The 17,584-nt window shown below is 43.8% G+C and overlaps 1 protein-coding gene across 9 annotated transcripts in view; it reads right to left on the bottom strand.

Annotated features, from left to right (window-relative positions):
- Positions 1 to 17,584, bottom strand: part of CELF4 (CUGBP Elav-like family member 4) — a 992,627-nt gene that overhangs the window by 581,899 nt on the left and 393,144 nt on the right. The gene's annotated exons all lie outside the window — the stretch shown is intronic.

Raw genomic sequence — 17,584 nt, 5'->3', positions numbered from 1 at the left:
CTTATAGCAAGGGCTTCAAGAGGGGACTGTTTCATCTTTCCACTTCCCCATGTGGTGGGATGCTGCTACAAGGTTAGTTTCCTGGTACGCTCGACTCACAGCGGTTTTGCAATATCCGGTTTTGTTTTTTGTACAAATAAACGGAACACTTTGAAATAGGCTGAGAAACACCCAGGCAGTCAGGGGAAGTTATTAAAAGAGCATCACTTTCCTCTACACACAGTGTGCCCTTGGAGACCCTTTGCCTGGCTTCTCCTTGCCATCCTGCTGCAAAACGCTACTTCTCCTCTCTCTCTTTAGTTGAGAATATTACACCTTGGCAAACCATTATTCTCCAATGGGGTAGGATGTGGGCAGTAGCTAGCAGCCAACAGCCATCAAAGGCCATCATTTTCACTACCCATAAAGGGGGCATGCATAAATATTAGCTCAATACAAGGCTGAATTCAATACAAGCCTAGAGGTCATTTTGCATTTTGAAAGAGAATGAATGCAATAATACCTATGCTCCTTCTCAGAGACACCCCTGCTAGTTAAATACCTTATTTCTTCGATTCTAAGACACCATCGATTGTAAGACACGCACTAATTTCAGTACCACCAACAGAAAAAAAGCTTTGATTCTAAGAAATAATAAACGCACCCGCGATTCTAAGACACACCCCGGTTTTAGAGATGTTTACATGGGAAAAAAAGGTGTGTCTTAGAATCGAAGAAATATGGTAGTATTCAGGGGTGGGCAACTTTTGATCCTCCAGATGTTTTGGCCTACAACTCCCATCATCCCTTGCCAGGGATGTTGGAAGTTGTAGGCCAAAACCTCTGAAGGGTTGGACTAGATGGCCTTGTAGGCCCCTTCCAACTCTACTATTCTATGATTCTATGCAATCACCCACCCTGGATCTAAATCATTCTCCGAACACCTAAACAGCCAAATAACCTCTCTCTACTTCCTCAAAACATCCTTAGTGGGTTGTTGTTCTTTTTAAAAGTTATCTCAGCAAATCCTGCTTCTCGTTACTTGAAAATAATAATAATAAAAAGATTGTCTGCCCCAAATTGTCCGCTCGAATAATAAGTAAGCCTTACAACCTTTAAAGTTCTTTTCTGCCTATGATTTTAAACTGAGCCAGTGAATAACATAACTCCTCCATATCCACCTCCAACCCGCCTTGCCACTTAGGTTGCCTGGTGCTCTAGAAATGATAGCAATGGGAGAAGGGAATTAGGTCTCCTTCTCGCAACCTCTTTCTCGTGCCCGGCTTCAGAAGCACTGGGAAATGGAGAGATGTCACAGAAGCCTTAGAGCTTTGCAGCTATAGCTGCATGCCAGGTGCCAGAATTTGAAGGAGGAGAAAGCTATCAATGGCTACTGGTCCTGATGGTTATGTGCTACCTCCAGTATTTCGAGGCAGTGTGCACCACTTGCTGGGGAACATGGGTGGGAGGGTGCTGTGGCACCATGTCCTGCTTGTTCATCCCTGGCCGATGGCTGGTTGGCCACTGAGTGAACAGAGCGCTAGACTAGATGGACCCTTGGTCTGATCCAGCATCAGGGCACTTTTTATGTTCATGGCACTTGTTATTCCACCATTACATGGTAGAAGGAGCAGACCAGGTGCGCAGAAGGGAGGGAGATACCTTGGGAAAGCCTAAGGAGGGTAAAGGAATCTGACAGTGAGCGTAACAGGGACTGCTTTGGCTCAGATTAAGCCAAGTTATTTTTCGGGGTTGGGGAGAATTTTTCAGGTTTCTGATCCTGACTGTAAGAGCACAACCCATAACTACCTCTAAGTATCCCATTCCATCTACTGACTTGCAGTAGGAATGCCAAAGTTAGAAAAATCATCTACCTTGCATTGACTGACTTGGAACCTGGAGAACGTCAAGCAATACTTCAATGAGAGTCAGCTGGAAACAAAATAATTTGGCCCTGGGTCAGCAAGTGTCAAGCAACAGAGATCACATCATAAAGGACTCGATTAAGACCACAGGGAAGATTTGACTTTGCAGGACATGGGCGATCTCCCAGGAAAGACAGGCAGGCAGTACACCTCTGACTCTTTGGTATGACACATCAAGGCCACTCCCATTGCTTCACCTCATAGGTGTGAGCCACTAAAAGAAAATCCTGATTCCAATTACAACATCTCAAATAAAATAAAAAATAAAACATTTGGACGGGAGTGCTTCAAAGTCAAAGAGAGGTTCGATCACTCGCTGTTTCGGTATTGAAATGACGTATAAATAAATATGTAAATCACACCAAAAATTTGGTCAATAGAAGGAATTATAAATATGGGAGATGTACACGCAAGAAATTAAATTGGTAATATATTCCAACACTACTCTGAAGCTGCAGCTTAAATTCTGACTTGGCTTCCCCCTGTGTCTTTATATCACCACAGAGAGCAGTTTTAAGAGGAGGAGGCTGGCCAGTCCAAGGCAATTAAAACAGTGCAGGGAAGAGGGAACATATTTCATTTTCTGGCTAACTTCTTGAAAGATATTTTAAAGGAATAAAGGGAATTCTTTAGCGTAGTGTGATGCAACGATCAGTAGCATCACAATGATCATAGCATCTTACTAGGAAGTTCCTTGAATACCTCTTGAATACCTCCTTGAAGACAGAGTACATCTGTCTTCCATCATGCGGACATGAGATTCCCGCCACTCTTCCAGCACTGACCTGGCCCACACCTTCAGGAAGCTCTCTGCATTGGATACCTTCAGCCCATGCCTTGGGCCAGTGGAGCCTACGGGTTCTAATGTCAGCAGATGGTGAATTTGCTCTGGGTTTCAGTAAGAACCAGTCATAAATCTAAGGGACCTATCCAAGGTGCTCCACCCATTGGCTAGCTCCTTTAGTGTTCTGACTGAAACCCTGAGTAGCTTCATCACTCTGCTGACATTGGACCACCAGCCCCCACTGCCTTTGACTGAGGAAGATATTTCCACCACATCAGGTAACATGCTGAGAGTAAGGATGGGGGAGAAATTCATTCAGTTAACACTTTAATGTGGTCTTACCTAATTTTTGCACTTTTAAACCACTATGAGAATGAAATACGTATTTATTTATTTATGTATTTATTACATTTTTATACCGCCCAATAGCCGAAGCTCTCTGGGCGGTTCACAAAAATTAAAACCACAGTAAAACACCCAACAGTTTAAAACACAATTACGAAATGCAGTATAAAAAGTGCAACCAGGATAAAACCACACAGCAAAGTTGATATAAGATTAAAATACAGAGTTAAAACAGTAAAATTTAAATTTAAGTTAAAATTAAGTGTTAAAATACTGAGTGAATAAAAAGGTCTTCAGCTGGCGACGAAAGCAATACAGTGTAGGCGCCAGGCGGACCTCTCTGGGGAGCTCGTTCCACAACCGGGGTGCCACAGCAGAGAAAGCCCTCCTCCTAGTAGCCACCTGCCTCACTTCCTTTGGCAGGGGCTCATGGAGAAGGCCCCCTGTAGATGATCTTAAGGTCCGGGTAGGTACATATGGGAGGAGGCGTTCCTTCAGATAACCTGGCCCCAAACCGTTTAGGGCTTTAAATGTCAATACCAGCACTTTGAATTGGGCCTGGACCTGGACTGGCAGCCAATGAAGTTGTAAAAGGACTGGCATAATGTGATCTCGGCGGCAAGTCCCTGTTAATAACCTTGCATTACGTAACCATTCTTCTTACGTAAGAATGTAAGAAGAGCCATATTGGACCAGACCAAGGTTCCATCTAGTCCAGCACTCTGTTCACACAGTGGCCAACCAGCTGTCAGCCAGGGACCAACAAAACAGGACATGGTGCAACAGCACCCTCCTACCCATGTTCCCCAGCAACTGGTGCACACAGGCTTACTGCCTTGAATACTGGAGACAGCACACAGCCATCAGGGCTAGTAGCCCTTGAGAGCCTTCTCCTCCAGGAATTGATCCAACCCCCTTTTAAAGCCATCCAAATTGGTGGCCATCACTTCTTCTTGTGGTAGAGAATGAGCTTCATGGTGGAAGTCAGAGAGCCTTCACTGATTCTCCTATCCCTCAGTACAATTATTACACTTGTTTCTAGTCCAGTTTGGTGTTCGCTTCATACTACAGACTATTGGATCAAGCACTGAAATCCATAACAGATCTTTGAATGGACTCCTGGGAGATTTAAGGCAGTATCCAGTGGTGTCATTCCACAAACTGAAATAGCACTAGCAGAGTTCTGCTGAATCTGTTTGTTGAACAAGCAATGGTGCAGCACGTTGCACAAGAGTTATGCATAATGCGTTGTACAATGAGTTACACAAGAGATGTGCAACAGCCTGCACAATGGGTTGGAGAAGCATAATACACAACTACCTATGGAACCACACTTGAACAAACATAATTTAGTTGGATTCTTCTCTTGTGCATAGGTCACTCTTTAGTTTCTACTAGTGTAACATCCTTTGTGGTTATAGAATAACACTCCCCATAGAATCATCTCCAGCTTCATCACTTAGAGCACTAAAATATCACATGTGCCCCTTCCCTTGAAAACCTGCTTGCTCTTTGAAATCACCTATGGAGTCTCCTTTTCCATATAGCCTCAAATGTTCAAGCTAAGAAGGTGCTAACCGGAAAGAGATCTGTTTTATGATGACGCCCTTGGCTGCAGAATTCTTTCCCCAGAGAAATTCACCTGGTGCCTATCTTGCAGAGTTTGAGGTGCCGGGATAAGATGGTTTTATTCACCTAAGCATTTTTGGAAAGCACAGAATGGTTGTTTAGCTGCTTCTATTGTTCCACTGCTATTTTATTTAGTGTTTTATTAGTTATGCTTTATTATATGTCCCGTGCTTTTATGATCTCATTATTGTCATTGTTATTTATATTTGTGGGAAGCCGCCTTGTAATCTTACTGAGTTAAAAGATGGAGAATAAATAATTCAAACAAGCAAATAAACAATAAGGGGAGAGAAACACTTGGGGCTGAGCCAACGTGGGGAGGTCTGAAGTGTAGTGACAGAATTCATGCTTTGTCTGCAGGAGATCCTGGGTTCAAGTCTTGGCACCTCCAGATAGAGCAAAGGAAGGTTCTTGGCTGAAACCCTGCAGTGTTGCTGTTAGTCAGTGTGCTGGGAGAAAGCGGCCTCTCAAAATTCTCCACCCTATTTCTAGGAAGAGAAATGGTATGTGTGGGTGGGGGGAGGGAGAGGCAATTTCACCGGACTTCTCTGGAGAAGAGGGGTGAGAAATTCTCCTACAATTTCTCACAGGTAGGCATCAACATTGGCAAGGGTTGTAGAACAGCATGTGTGTGTGTGTGTGTGTCCCCGTCCCCATGGGCTTTTGGTTTTTCTGTAAGTGGCAACAGCCTGGAGTGTGTGGGCAGTCCCCCCCCCCCCCGCCCCACACACTCCATTTTGCATGCTCCATACACCTAGCGTCACTCCAGGACATTGAAGGGAAGGAAAGCTCTTTTTCCTAAAGCTTTTAAAACTTGATTTTGTTCTGACTTTATACTGTTAGTTTTACCCTACCCAGTGCCTGTTTACCCTACCCTGTGCCTGTTTGCATTCTCTTCCCCTCCTTATTGTTTTATTATGATTTTATTAGAATGTAAGCCTATGCGGCACGGTCTTGCGATTTACTGTTTTACTCTGTACAGCACCATGTACATTGATGGTGCTATATAAATAATAATAATAATAATGCAGCCACCACAAAAAATAATAATAAAAAAATAAATAACGGTGAAGAAAATGTGTAGAAAATTCTGAAAAGTGCCCTTTTATTTCTAGGAAGTAAGAAAAGAAAAACCTCAGGAATTTCCTGAAACTTTTCTTTCCCCAGGAAAGGGGCTTCCATTTCCCCCTAGGGCATTTTATAATTCATTTTGAATGTGTGTCGGTGGTGTTTTTGACCTTGAGCTTTATCACGCCAGCGTTATACTGTGCAATCACTGTGAATTGCTTGCAAAGGGCTGAGAAGATTTCCACCTTATAATCTGCTTTGATTGTTAAGTACTCCCAGGCATCCGGCCTTAACTGTGCTATAAAGCCAAAAGATTCGCCGTATTTAGACCCTACATTTTGAGCGTCTTCCGAGCCGCCGCTGGGGCACAGGAGCAGGATTTTAAAGAAATGCTTATATCTGCATAAGCTTTAAAGATAAACACACCAAAATTGGCACAGTAATAGATATTAGGGAGAGCTTTAAGCATGCCAAATTTGAACTGAATTGGGTCATCTGTTGATTTTTTAATGATTTTTTTTTTTTACATTTCCCCCCTTAAACTCACTTCCTGGTATGTAAAGGATTGCGGTCGCCCAGTAGCAAAAACAACAACAACTGTGAAAGCTTAGCACTATGGGGATAATCCGAGGGAAGCAGGTACATGGGATGAAGCTTCTTACCTAATCACTGTGAGGGGGCCGAGGGCACTGTCTATATATTTTCTTTCTATTGCACATCTCACCACTGCTTTGCAGCCTCCCAGGCTGCCTGCATTTCCTGAGCTGAAAAGGCCCGATGGGAGGAATAAATTTATGATGGCTTCCCCCTGGGCAGGAAGTGCAGGAAGTCAAGGAGGCTACAGTCTGTCAGAGAGGTGACTGTACAGTGAAAGACAGGACACTCACACACACTCCTCAGCCATCTCATAAGTAAAGTAAGCACAAGAACCCTGGACCAAACCCATGAGAAATTCTCCGGAATTTCTTCTCCTTTGAATTTCTTTTCAAATGCAATTTCTTTTCTATCAAACTGAATGAGAATGGTTGGAATTTTCGTAGGAGAAATTCTCGGCACTGCACTAGTGTGTGGCATGAGGGAGCTCAGCGTTCCTCAACGTGGGGCCCTCCAGATGTGTTGAATGGCCACTTTCATAATTTCCAGCCAACGTCCAAGGAGCACCATTGGGAGGAGAGTTTTGCCCCTCTCCATTTTGATCCCTCATTTGCAGATGTGTGGGGATCAGTTTGGCAATTGGGAAAGGGGTGGGGTGAACAGGTGCAAAAGCCAGCACACCTAGCGGTTATGACATTTCTCACAGTCTTGGTAGCTGTTCTACCTTTTTTTATTATTTCACTCAGACATCTTCATCATTGCATGTTGACTGTGACATTTTGAGGGGATGTTGGGGAGGGGAAATGGTGTCTGGAAGGAACAGCAGATAGAATGAGTGCAAAAAGTGAGACAAGAGGTAGTTTCAAATGGGATGTGGATATCAACATAGAATCATAGAATAGCAGAGTTGGAAGGGGCCTACAAGGCCATCGAGTCCAACCCCCTGCTCAATGCAGGAATCTACCCTAAAGCATCCCTGACAGATGGTTGTCCAGTGAAGCTTGAACCTGTTGAGGTTCTTCAAGATCCACCTTGAGCTTCATTCCGATTCTTGTCCCTATCAAATTATGACCTTTCTTTCTTTCTTTCTTTCTTTCTTTCTTTCTTTCTTTCTTTCTTTTTTTGCAAAATACTTGGGGGCTTTCTTGGGTGTGCATTCAAACATGCACAATCTTCTCCCATTGATTAAAGCACATTTGTGCTCACTTTTCTTGCACATTTTTTTTCTAATGTGTTTTCTCCCTGCTCCGCAAACAGCACCACAAGCTCTAGAATGCAAGAGCTTTGACCACAGATTCCACATGTGTTGTCATTTGGGTTCAGGAGATGCAAACAGGGTAAATTCTGGTTGTAAATGAACGGAAAGGAATTTCTCATACAGCCGTAATTGCCATGTGGTTGGAAGAAGGTTATTGCAGTTCTCCAAGTCTGTAAAAGTCACCTCTCATGAGGTTAGAAGACTCTGTAGAGCATCTCTGTTTCTTCTTTACTGTTTCTTTCCTGGATGAAGCCTGCACATTTAAGACTCTGTAGGGATAGCAAGACCCGATTGTTCTGTTTTAAACACCATCCTTTAATAGGTGAACCAGGGGTCAGTGGCTCAGTGAAATTAATGGTAATTAAATTCAGAATAAACAAAGGAAGCAACACTACACGTAGCACAGGAGTTTTGGCCACCCAAGGAAGTCACTGAGACAAAAACTGTAGTTGGGTTATTAGTACAGGCTAGCTAATTTTATTACCATTAATAATGTTTACCTTTAAAAATGTATGCTAAGATAATGAGACTAATCGAATCTCATGCTTCAGGGTGCAAGCTGACTGCCTGCAGCAGTCAGCAGGACTGACTTTTCTCAGATGGGTAACAGCCAGGATATACAATGGCGTATTTAAAAGGTGCCTTCATGGACTACTACTAGATTTGTCAAGGAAATCTGCAATGGAATCAAATGAGTTCAGATTTCTATGAATTCAATTTATTTATATTTATTTATTTATTTATTTATTTATTTATTTATTTATTACATTTTTATACCGCCCAATAGCCGAAGCTCTCCAAGGATTCTGTGATGGACCATCTTTTCCCAAGTCACACAGATTCTGTGCACTTGTGGGTCATTTCCCCCCAGAGTTTTATGCAAATTTAGTCCTACAGAAATGCATAAAATAACAACAACAATAAAAAAAACACTGGCTGAAAGTGCACATTTGCCCCATAGGCTAAAATATGAAAATTCATATAAGGGTGGGGATTTGATAATTTGAGGAGGATTAGCAAATGTGTGTAAGTGCAACTTTGTGCAAGCGTAAATTTGGGAAATTGGGGGGAGAGGAGTCTGATTCCATCAATGAGCAGATGATGGAATGAAAGGCACCTGACAATATGCAAGATGCTGCTGGTGGGTGGTTCCTCTGATCGGATGGGGGGTGTTCAACCGGTTCTGGATGGGGTTGCACTCCCCCTGAAGGAGCAGGTTCGTAGCTTGGGGGTTCTCCTAGAACCATCTTTGTCACTTGAGGCTCAGGTGGCCTCGGTGGCACGGAGTGCTTTCTACCAACTTCGGTTGGTGGCCCAGCTACGCCCCTATCTGGACAGGGATAACCTAGCTTCAGTTGTCCATACTCTGGTAACTTCCAAATTAGATTACTGCAATGCCCTCTACATGGGGCTGCCTTTGAAGATGGTCCGGAAGCTGCAGCTTGTGCAAAATGCGGCGGCCAGATTGATAGCTGGAACAGGGAGGTTTGAGCATGTAACACCGATTCTGGCCCGCTTGCATTGGCTGCCTATATGCTTCCGAGCCCAATTCAAGGTGCTGGTCTTAACCTATAAAGCCCTACATGGCTTGGGACCACAATACCTGATGGAACGCCTCTCCCGACATGAACCTACCCGTACACTGCACTCAACATCTAAGGTCCTCCTCCAAGTGCCTACTCCAAGGGAAGCTCGGAGGATGGCAACAAGGGAGAGGGCCTTTTCAGTGGTGGCCCCCCCGACTGTGGAATGATCTCCCCGATGAGGCTCGCCTGGCGCCAACATTGTTATCTTTTCGGCGCCAAGTCAAGACTTTTCTCTTCTCCGAGGCATTTTTAACAGCATTTTAACAGCATTTAACAACGTTAAGTTTGTTTTTAATGGACCCCACAATTGTTGTTTTTAAATGGATACTGTTGTTTTTATACTGTTTTTATGTGTGTGTGTGTTTTTTAAATTGTATACTTTTAATGTTTACTATTTTTAAATGTTGTAAACCGCCCAGAGAGCTTCGGCTGTGGGGCGGTATATAAATGTAATTAAATAAATAAATAAATAAATAAAATGCAGATGAAATGGATTTCACAAAATCCATAAATCCCAATTACAGGAGCTTCTTTGAGGTCCCAGGGCATGGAATGCCAGGATTCGATCATTTTTGTCTGTCTCTTCTGCCAAGACTCTTGTTCATGCATTGGTTATTTCTCGGTTGGACTACTGCAACCTTCTTCTCTCTGGCCTTCCTTCTTCTCACATCAGTCCGTTGGTTTCTGTTCACCACTCTGCTGCTAAGATCATCTTCTTGGCTCGCCGCTCTGACCATGTAACTCCACTTCTGAAATCTCTTCATTGGCTTCCAATTCACTTCAGAATCCAATATAAACTTCTCCTGTTGACCTACAAAGCTTTTCACTGTCTAGCTCCTTCCTATCTCTCCTCTCTCATCTCACACTGTTGCCCCGCTCGTGCTCTTCGCTCCTCTGATGCCATGTTTCTCGCCTGCCCAAGGGTCTCTACTTCCCTTGCTCGGCTTCGTCCATTTTCTTCTGCTGCCCCTTATGCCTAGAACGCTCTTCCAGAACATTTGAGAACTACAAGTTCAACCGCAGCTTTTAAAGCTCAGCTAAAAACTTTTCTTTTTCCTAAAGCTTTTAAAACTTGGTTTTGTTCTGACTTTATACTGTTAGTTTTACCCTACCCAGTGCCTGTTTACCCTACCCTGTGCCTGTTTGCTTTCTCTTCCCCTCCTTATTGTTTTATCATGGTTTTATTAGAATGTAAGCCTATGCGGCAGGGTCTCGCTATTTACTGTTTTACTCTGTACAGCACCATGTACATTGATGGTGCTATATAAATAATAATAATAATAATAATAATAATAATAATAATAATAATAATGCAGACCCACAAAAAGGTGGATGCATCCTTCATATCTTTTAACTCAGAACCTACTCATTGTGACAATTGTAAGGCATTCAACCAAACATTAATCCCTGATCTAGATGTCTAAAGCTTTCCTCATGCATATGCCTCATTATGATGTTTCAAGTGACAAATTCTCCATTTCGATATGAAAGATCTACCTGTGATCGCTCATTCACACATGCAATTCATCAGTTCTAGGCATCAACTGATGATCATGTGTGAACCGATCCAGAATCCTGTTACAGAATTCTGTTCCCAGGGATGCTCCCCAGCCCAAAGTCAACCTCTGCCCTCTCTCACACACAACATCCCAGGCCTTTGGTCAAGCTGGTTGAGACTGATGAGGGCACTGACCAACAACATCTGGAGGGCCACAGGTTCACACCATTTTCTTAGCACCTTCTGGATGTGTACTTGCTAGCTAATCACAATGTGCTTATAGGGAAACCAGAGAAACAAGCCAAGATAGGCCTAAATCACATGATTTGTACAAACGTAGCTGTTTCAGAACCCATGAAAAGGTGCCGGAGTTTGCGAAGGCACATCAACTTTGACCGAATGAGATTCCTGGTCCAATTCACAGCCCTGCTTGATCTTTGCTGGCCCAGCTGGGAAGGATCTCTGCTTGAGATCCTGCAGAATCACTGTCAGTCAAGATTGCTGCTAATGAACCTGATGGCCATTGGATTCCAATTCATTGTAAGAAAGCTGTTTTATAGCTGGCTGTACACTACTGGCTGCTGATTCAGCACCTTTGACAGTTGTCCAATCTGCCCAATATGTGGGACAGGGTATTGATAGATTACAGCATTGTGCATCAATTATAGGGGCACTAGCTAGCAACAGAATGAAATTTAATAGGGATAAATGCCGCGTTCTACATTTAGGAAATAGAAACCAAAGGCGCAGTTACAAGATGGGGGATACTTGGCTCAGCAATACTACAAACGAGAAGGATCTTGGAATTGTTGTAGATCGCAAGCTGAATATGAGTCAACAGTGCGATATGGCTGCAAGACAGGCAAATGCTATTTTGGGCTGCAATAATAGAAGTATAGCTTCCAAATCACGTGAGGTACTGGTTCCTCTCTATTCGGACCCTGGTAGGCTTCATCTAGAGTATTGCGTCCAGTTCTGGGCTCCACCATTCAAGAATGATGCAGACAAGCTGGAGCGCGTTCAGAGGAGGGCAGCCAGGATGATCAGGGGTCTGGAAACAAAGCCTTATGAAGAGAGACTGAAAGAACTGGGCATGTTTAGCCTGGAGAAGAGAAGATTGAGGGAAGACATGATAGCACTCTACAAACACTTACAAGGTTGTCACACAGAGGAGGGCCAGGATCTCTTCTCGATCCTCCCAGAGTGCAGGACACGGAATAACGGGCTCAAGTTAAAGGAAGCCAGATTCCAGCTGGACATCAGGAAAAACCTCCTGACTGTTAGAGCAGTACAACAATGGAATCAGTTACTTAGGGAGGTTGTGGGCTCTCCCACACTAGAGGCCTTCAAGAGGCAGCTGGACAACCATCTGTCAGGGATGCTTTAGGGTGGATTCCTGCATTGAGCAGGGGGTTGGACTCGATGGCCTTGTAGGCCCCTTCCAACTCTGCTATTCTATGATTCTAGCTAAAAGAAACAAAATAACCCTCTTTCCACAAAGTAAAAGGGTCTTTCAAGGGTCCTTTTAAGAAGGACTTCAGAACGTATACCAATACTAGAGATGTCCCCATGGCATTCAGCAAATTGGTCTTGCATTTGGGTCATGAAATTCCACAGTTAGATCTCCTCTTCTAAGGTCAGAGCAATGTCTTTAGGATTGGAGGTGGGCTGATTCATATTATTCCTCCTCAAATGCCATAAAGGATTGAGCTCTCAATATAGGATTGAGCTCTCAATAACTTGGAATTATGATAGATACCACATCACCACAGCAATCCCAAACAAGACGTTATCCAAAACATATTTCTAGAAACTGCTGAGCTGCATCACACTACATGTTCATGCCTTACATGATGATTTGTGTCTCTGAATTAGCCATCACAGTATTTTTTAAAATAATAATAATAACCATAGTACATCCATATCACGTTATACATGATGTTCTTCAGTGCAGTCAGCTCACACTTTCAGCTGAGGTGACAACAATAATTCCTCTGGCACCAATCAGTTAGAGAAAATCCTGATTTTTATCGCCGAAACAATCATTTCCTAGAAAACCCATGGCTGGCATTGGAAAAGGCATCAATACATTTTAGGCTTTGGGGGGAAAAGAACATAATCAAGATTTGGTAAACTTTTCTAACCCCAAAGCAAGGGCTGCAGTGAATAGGATAACTTGGTCCATTGCAAGCCAAAAACTGGACATTTACAAAGTAACTAATGTCAGGACTCAAATAGCTATTTAGGTTCATAGTAGAAAGCTTGTGATACTCAGTAGAATGTATGTGTCCCCCACCATCACTCTGCTACTTTCAGCAGCTGAACCCCAGGCCAGATAGGGTGAGTATCACAAGCTTCCATGGATTCAAAAGGGAATAAACAAAACCATTAGAGGATAATATGTTAATGGGTATTAGTCATTATAGGTAAATGAAACCTTCCTGTTCAGGGGTAGACTTTCCCTGGATAGCAAGTCCTGGGTACAAACAATCAGGGGAGGGCTTTTCTCATGTTAAGCTTACAGCCTTTCCAGAAGCATCACTGCTAGATACAAACAACCAGGAGTGGGCTTTTGTCATGTTAAGCTTAGTATTTCCAGAAGCATCACTGCTGGGTACAAACAATCAGGAGTGGGCTTTTGCCATGTTAAGCTTACAGTCTTTCCAGAAGCATCACTGCTGGGTACAAACAATCAGAAGTGGGCTTTTCTCATGTTAAGCTAGTCAAACTTTCTAGTCAAACTTTCCAGAAGCATCACTGCTGGGTACAAACAATCAGGAGTGGGCTTTTGCCATGTTAAGCTTACAGTCTTTCCAGAAGCATCACTGCTGGGGACAAACAATCAGGAGTGGGCTTTTGCCATGTTAAGCTTACAGTCTTTCCAGAAGCATCACTGCTAGGTACAAACAATCAGAAGTGGGCTTTTCTCATGTTAAGCTTACAGTCTTTCCAGAAGCATCACTGCTGGGTACAAACAATCAGGAGTGGGCTTTTGCCATGTTAAGCTTACAGCCTTTCCAGAAGCATCACTGCTAGGTACAAACAATCAGAAGTGGGCTTTTCTCATGTTAAGCTTACAGTCTTTCCAGAAGCATCACTGCTGGGTACAAACAATCAGGAGTGGGCTTTTGCCATGTTAAGCTTACAGCCTTTCCAGAAGCATCACTGCTGGGTACAAACAATCAGGAGTGTGCTTTTCTCATGTTAAGCTTACAGTCTTTCCAGAAGCATCACTGCTGGGTACAAACAATCAGGAGTGGGCTTTTGTCATGGTAGGGTTACAGTCTTTCAGAAGCATCACTGCTGGGTACAAACAATCAGGGGAGGGCTTTTGTCATGTTAAGCTTACAGCCTTTCCAGAAGCATCACTGCTGGGGACAAACAATCAGGAGTGGGCTTTTGTCACGTTATGTTACAGTCTTTCCAGAAACATCTGGCTGGCGAACAACTTAATTTAATAAACATATCAAACAGTTTATTAAACAGCCCCACCACTGTATCTCAAATATTCAATTTTAAATGTCCTCAGCAAGTTGGGAGGTTACTTTCCAAGTTCAGGCCATAGCAAAAAATTCCAGGGCAGCTCTAGTCAAACTTGTTAATTGTGTTAGGGGCTATCTCACCACCCTCCCCATACACACTTTTCCCTCTCTTAAAGAAATCGGCACATCAGTATGCAGAAACTCAAATTATACCGGGCATTAGGAATGCAGTAGAAAGAAGGCTATGGAAAAGAGAGTGTGGATGCTGAATGTTTATGGAATAACTTAACAACTGACTATGATGCTGCAGTTTCTTCTAGGCAGGCAGACTGACAAATATAACACAGCTCCAACAGGGAAGAGTAAATCTGTACACTTTGTGGCCTACTTTCAGCTTCATTAATGGAATAAAGGCCAAGAGGCATGATGTCATGAAATTAGCTTCCTAATTAAACATTGCCTTGGCCTCTCTCTCTCTCTCTCTCTCTCTCTCTCTCTCTCTCCTTCTCCTCTTTCTCTTCCCCTGCCTCCCCCTCTGGATAAACTCACTTGCATTGTCAGCTTGCTACAACACTGTTTTCGGAGGGAGGCAATCTCTATTTATTTCCCTGTGCATCATTTCTTTCTTTCTTTCTTTCTTTCTTTCTTTCTTTCTTTCTTTCTTTCTTTCTTTCTTTCTTTCTTTCTTTCTTTTAAATAAAATGTAATAAGTGAAAAGAGATGAACTACCAGAGGATGAATTGGATGCAAGGCTAAACAGTAAGGTCCTACGACCCTTCTGGAAGATGCTCAAGTTCTGGTGAACCTCTATGGCAGGGGTAAGCAAGCTGGTGCCCTCCAGACATTTTGGAGCACAACTCTCATAATCTCCAACCATTGGCCATGCTGGGGAGGGTAGTTGTAGCCCAAAAAGATCTGGAGGGCACCATGTTGACAGGTTCTTCTCTAGGGAAGTGGAGTTGCAGTAGGCAGAGGCTCTCTGGGCTCCAGAGAAGGGTCTTTCCCAGGTGTACCTGGAGATACCAGAGGCTGAACATGGGACCTTTTTCATGCACTCTGCCTCCCAACTATGGTCCCTTCCCAACAATCGTGGTCTACTAATTTTGGCTGACCTTAGTAGCTCCTTCCTCAGTTCTGTCACTTCCTGACCCTTTCCCAGTAAACATAGCATGAGGTTAGGGACAATCCCTTTCCCCCCCTTCCCACCTCCAAGTTTGCATTGCAAAGTTAGACCTGGGAAGGTGAGTTGGAATTATCCTGTACTCATGCCCTGCCTCTAAGCAGATTGCCAGTGCATCACGCAACGATCTTGGTGCCGGAGAGGTGCCGGAGCAGTGCAACTAACGAGTTGATCTCTGTTTCCTCCCCAGTTCCCACGTTGGGAGGAAGGTGGGCATCACGCTCGCCCGACGGTGATGAAGATTCGCCATGGCGAGCATGGTCCATAGAACTGTGGGCACGTGAGAAAAATCAGAGCTAAAAGTAAATTCGGTGCGTGTGTATAAATAAACTCAGTAATGGTTCATGTGGGCACGGCTTGCATTTGCTACGGCCATCTCAATCTCCCTCCCTCTCTGCCTGTTCAAATCCCAGGACTGCCAAGGAACCCCGGTGTGACCTCCCCTTCATCTTCCCCCCTCTTCCCGCTCCTGACAAGACAGCACCGAGGTTTTCCTGTAATGTTTGTTAAACAAGAGCGTTGCCTTGGTGCGTGTTTGTCTCCCGTAAAGATGGAGCTGTGATTTTCCCCTCACTCGGCATATTTTGTGCAGGTGTGCGCTTTGCAAACACCAAATCAGCACTCTGCCAAAGCGTTTCTGTTAACATTTATCACCCCTTCCCTTAGTCATCACCGCCGCTGCCCTCCCTGGGGAACCGCCATGCTAATTCAGTCGAAGATTTAGCGCTGGCCCCGGTGGGAGCCTCGGATTATAACAGCCACACAAAAGAGAGAGAAAAGAGACTCAGACAGGGAGAAAGAAAGTGAGAGAAAGGTAAACTCAATCTCCCATTTTCTTATTATTGCAGCCTACTGCTTTTCCTAATTGTTCCGCCTGAGCAAGTCCTGCCTCACGGACGCGGCTAATAATAATAATAATAATAATAATAATAATAATAATAATAATAATAATACTATTAGAGTCCATTGTAGCTTTCCTGCCAGCTCTAAGCCTATTCTTGTCCAAGAGGCTCTTGGAATCCCAACATTGTTAAAAACTGCAGAGTTGCCCCCATCTCATGAGCAAGCTTATTGTTTTGCTGTCTCCCTTGCAAACAGCTCTGGCCGAAGGGAAGTTCACAGGCGCTGGAGACTTAATGATGCCTGCATAAAGATCTGTTTATTGTTTTAAGGATGCAATGAAGAGAGTGGAGTTTTTTTTGTGTTTTTTGTTTTCACGTATTCACAGCTGAGGAAATGTGCCCCGAACATAGCAACAGGTTTCCGAACACATCTAGGGAGTGAACGGCAGTGCCTAGTTGCACAAATTTTGCAAAATTACACAAGGTCTATTGTGAAATCATAGAATCATAGAATCATAGAATAGTGGAGTTGGAAGGGGCCTACAAGGCCATCAAGGCCAACCCCCTGCTCAATGCAGGAATCCACACTAAAGCATCCCCGACAGATGGTTGTCCAGCTGCCTCTTGAATGACTCTAGTGTGGGAGAGCCCACAACCTCCCTAGGTAACTGATTCCATTGTCGTACTGCTCTAACAGTCTGGAACTTTCTCTTGATGTCCAGCTGGAATCTGGCTTCCTGTAACTTGAGCCCGTTATTGCATGACCTGCACTCTGGGAGGATCGAGAAGAGATCCTGGCCCTCCTCTGTGTGACAATACTTTCAAGGATTTGAAGAGTGCTATCATAGAATCATAGAATAGCAGAGTTGGAAGGGGCCTACAAGGCCATCGAGTCCAACCCCCTGCTCAATGCAGAATCCACCCTAAAGCATCCCTGACAATGGCTCTGCAATACCAACCCATTCTGCGGTTGGGGTAGGGAGCTATGATAAGCTTTAGCAAGTTGATCAGGGCTTTGAATGGGGAAAGTGGGTTTTATTTATAGCTTTCAAGGCGGCTTACAAATCCAGCTAAACTCAAAACAATGGTTAAACAAACAGACAGACAAAAAATAACCACTTAAGCTATGCAAATAAAAGTACGTTAGAGAGGAAAACAACTGCAGCCGGTCAGTGCTTTAAATAGGGTACCCTGCACAATTTTGCACTGCCCGAATTTGAAGGATAAAACCAAAACTTTTAACGTTGCACTTCCATGAGGAGAGGCAAGCCGGGGCACACCTGTGAAATAAATAAATGGTCTCTTTCTGTGCATGAGCATTTGTGTGCTCTTCTTCTTTAAGAAAAAAATTACAAAATGGCAGCTGCGACATCCTCGCCCTCCAAGACCTTTGTGCGCCACATGTAAACAGAGG

The sequence above is a fragment of the Elgaria multicarinata genome, chromosome 6 (genome assembly GCF_023053635.1).
Source record: "Elgaria multicarinata webbii isolate HBS135686 ecotype San Diego chromosome 6, rElgMul1.1.pri, whole genome shotgun sequence".
Lineage (NCBI taxonomy): Eukaryota > Metazoa > Chordata > Lepidosauria > Squamata > Anguidae > Elgaria > Elgaria multicarinata.
The sequence above is the reverse complement of the archived record's forward strand: the minus strand, read 5'-3'. Positions and strand labels throughout refer to the sequence as shown.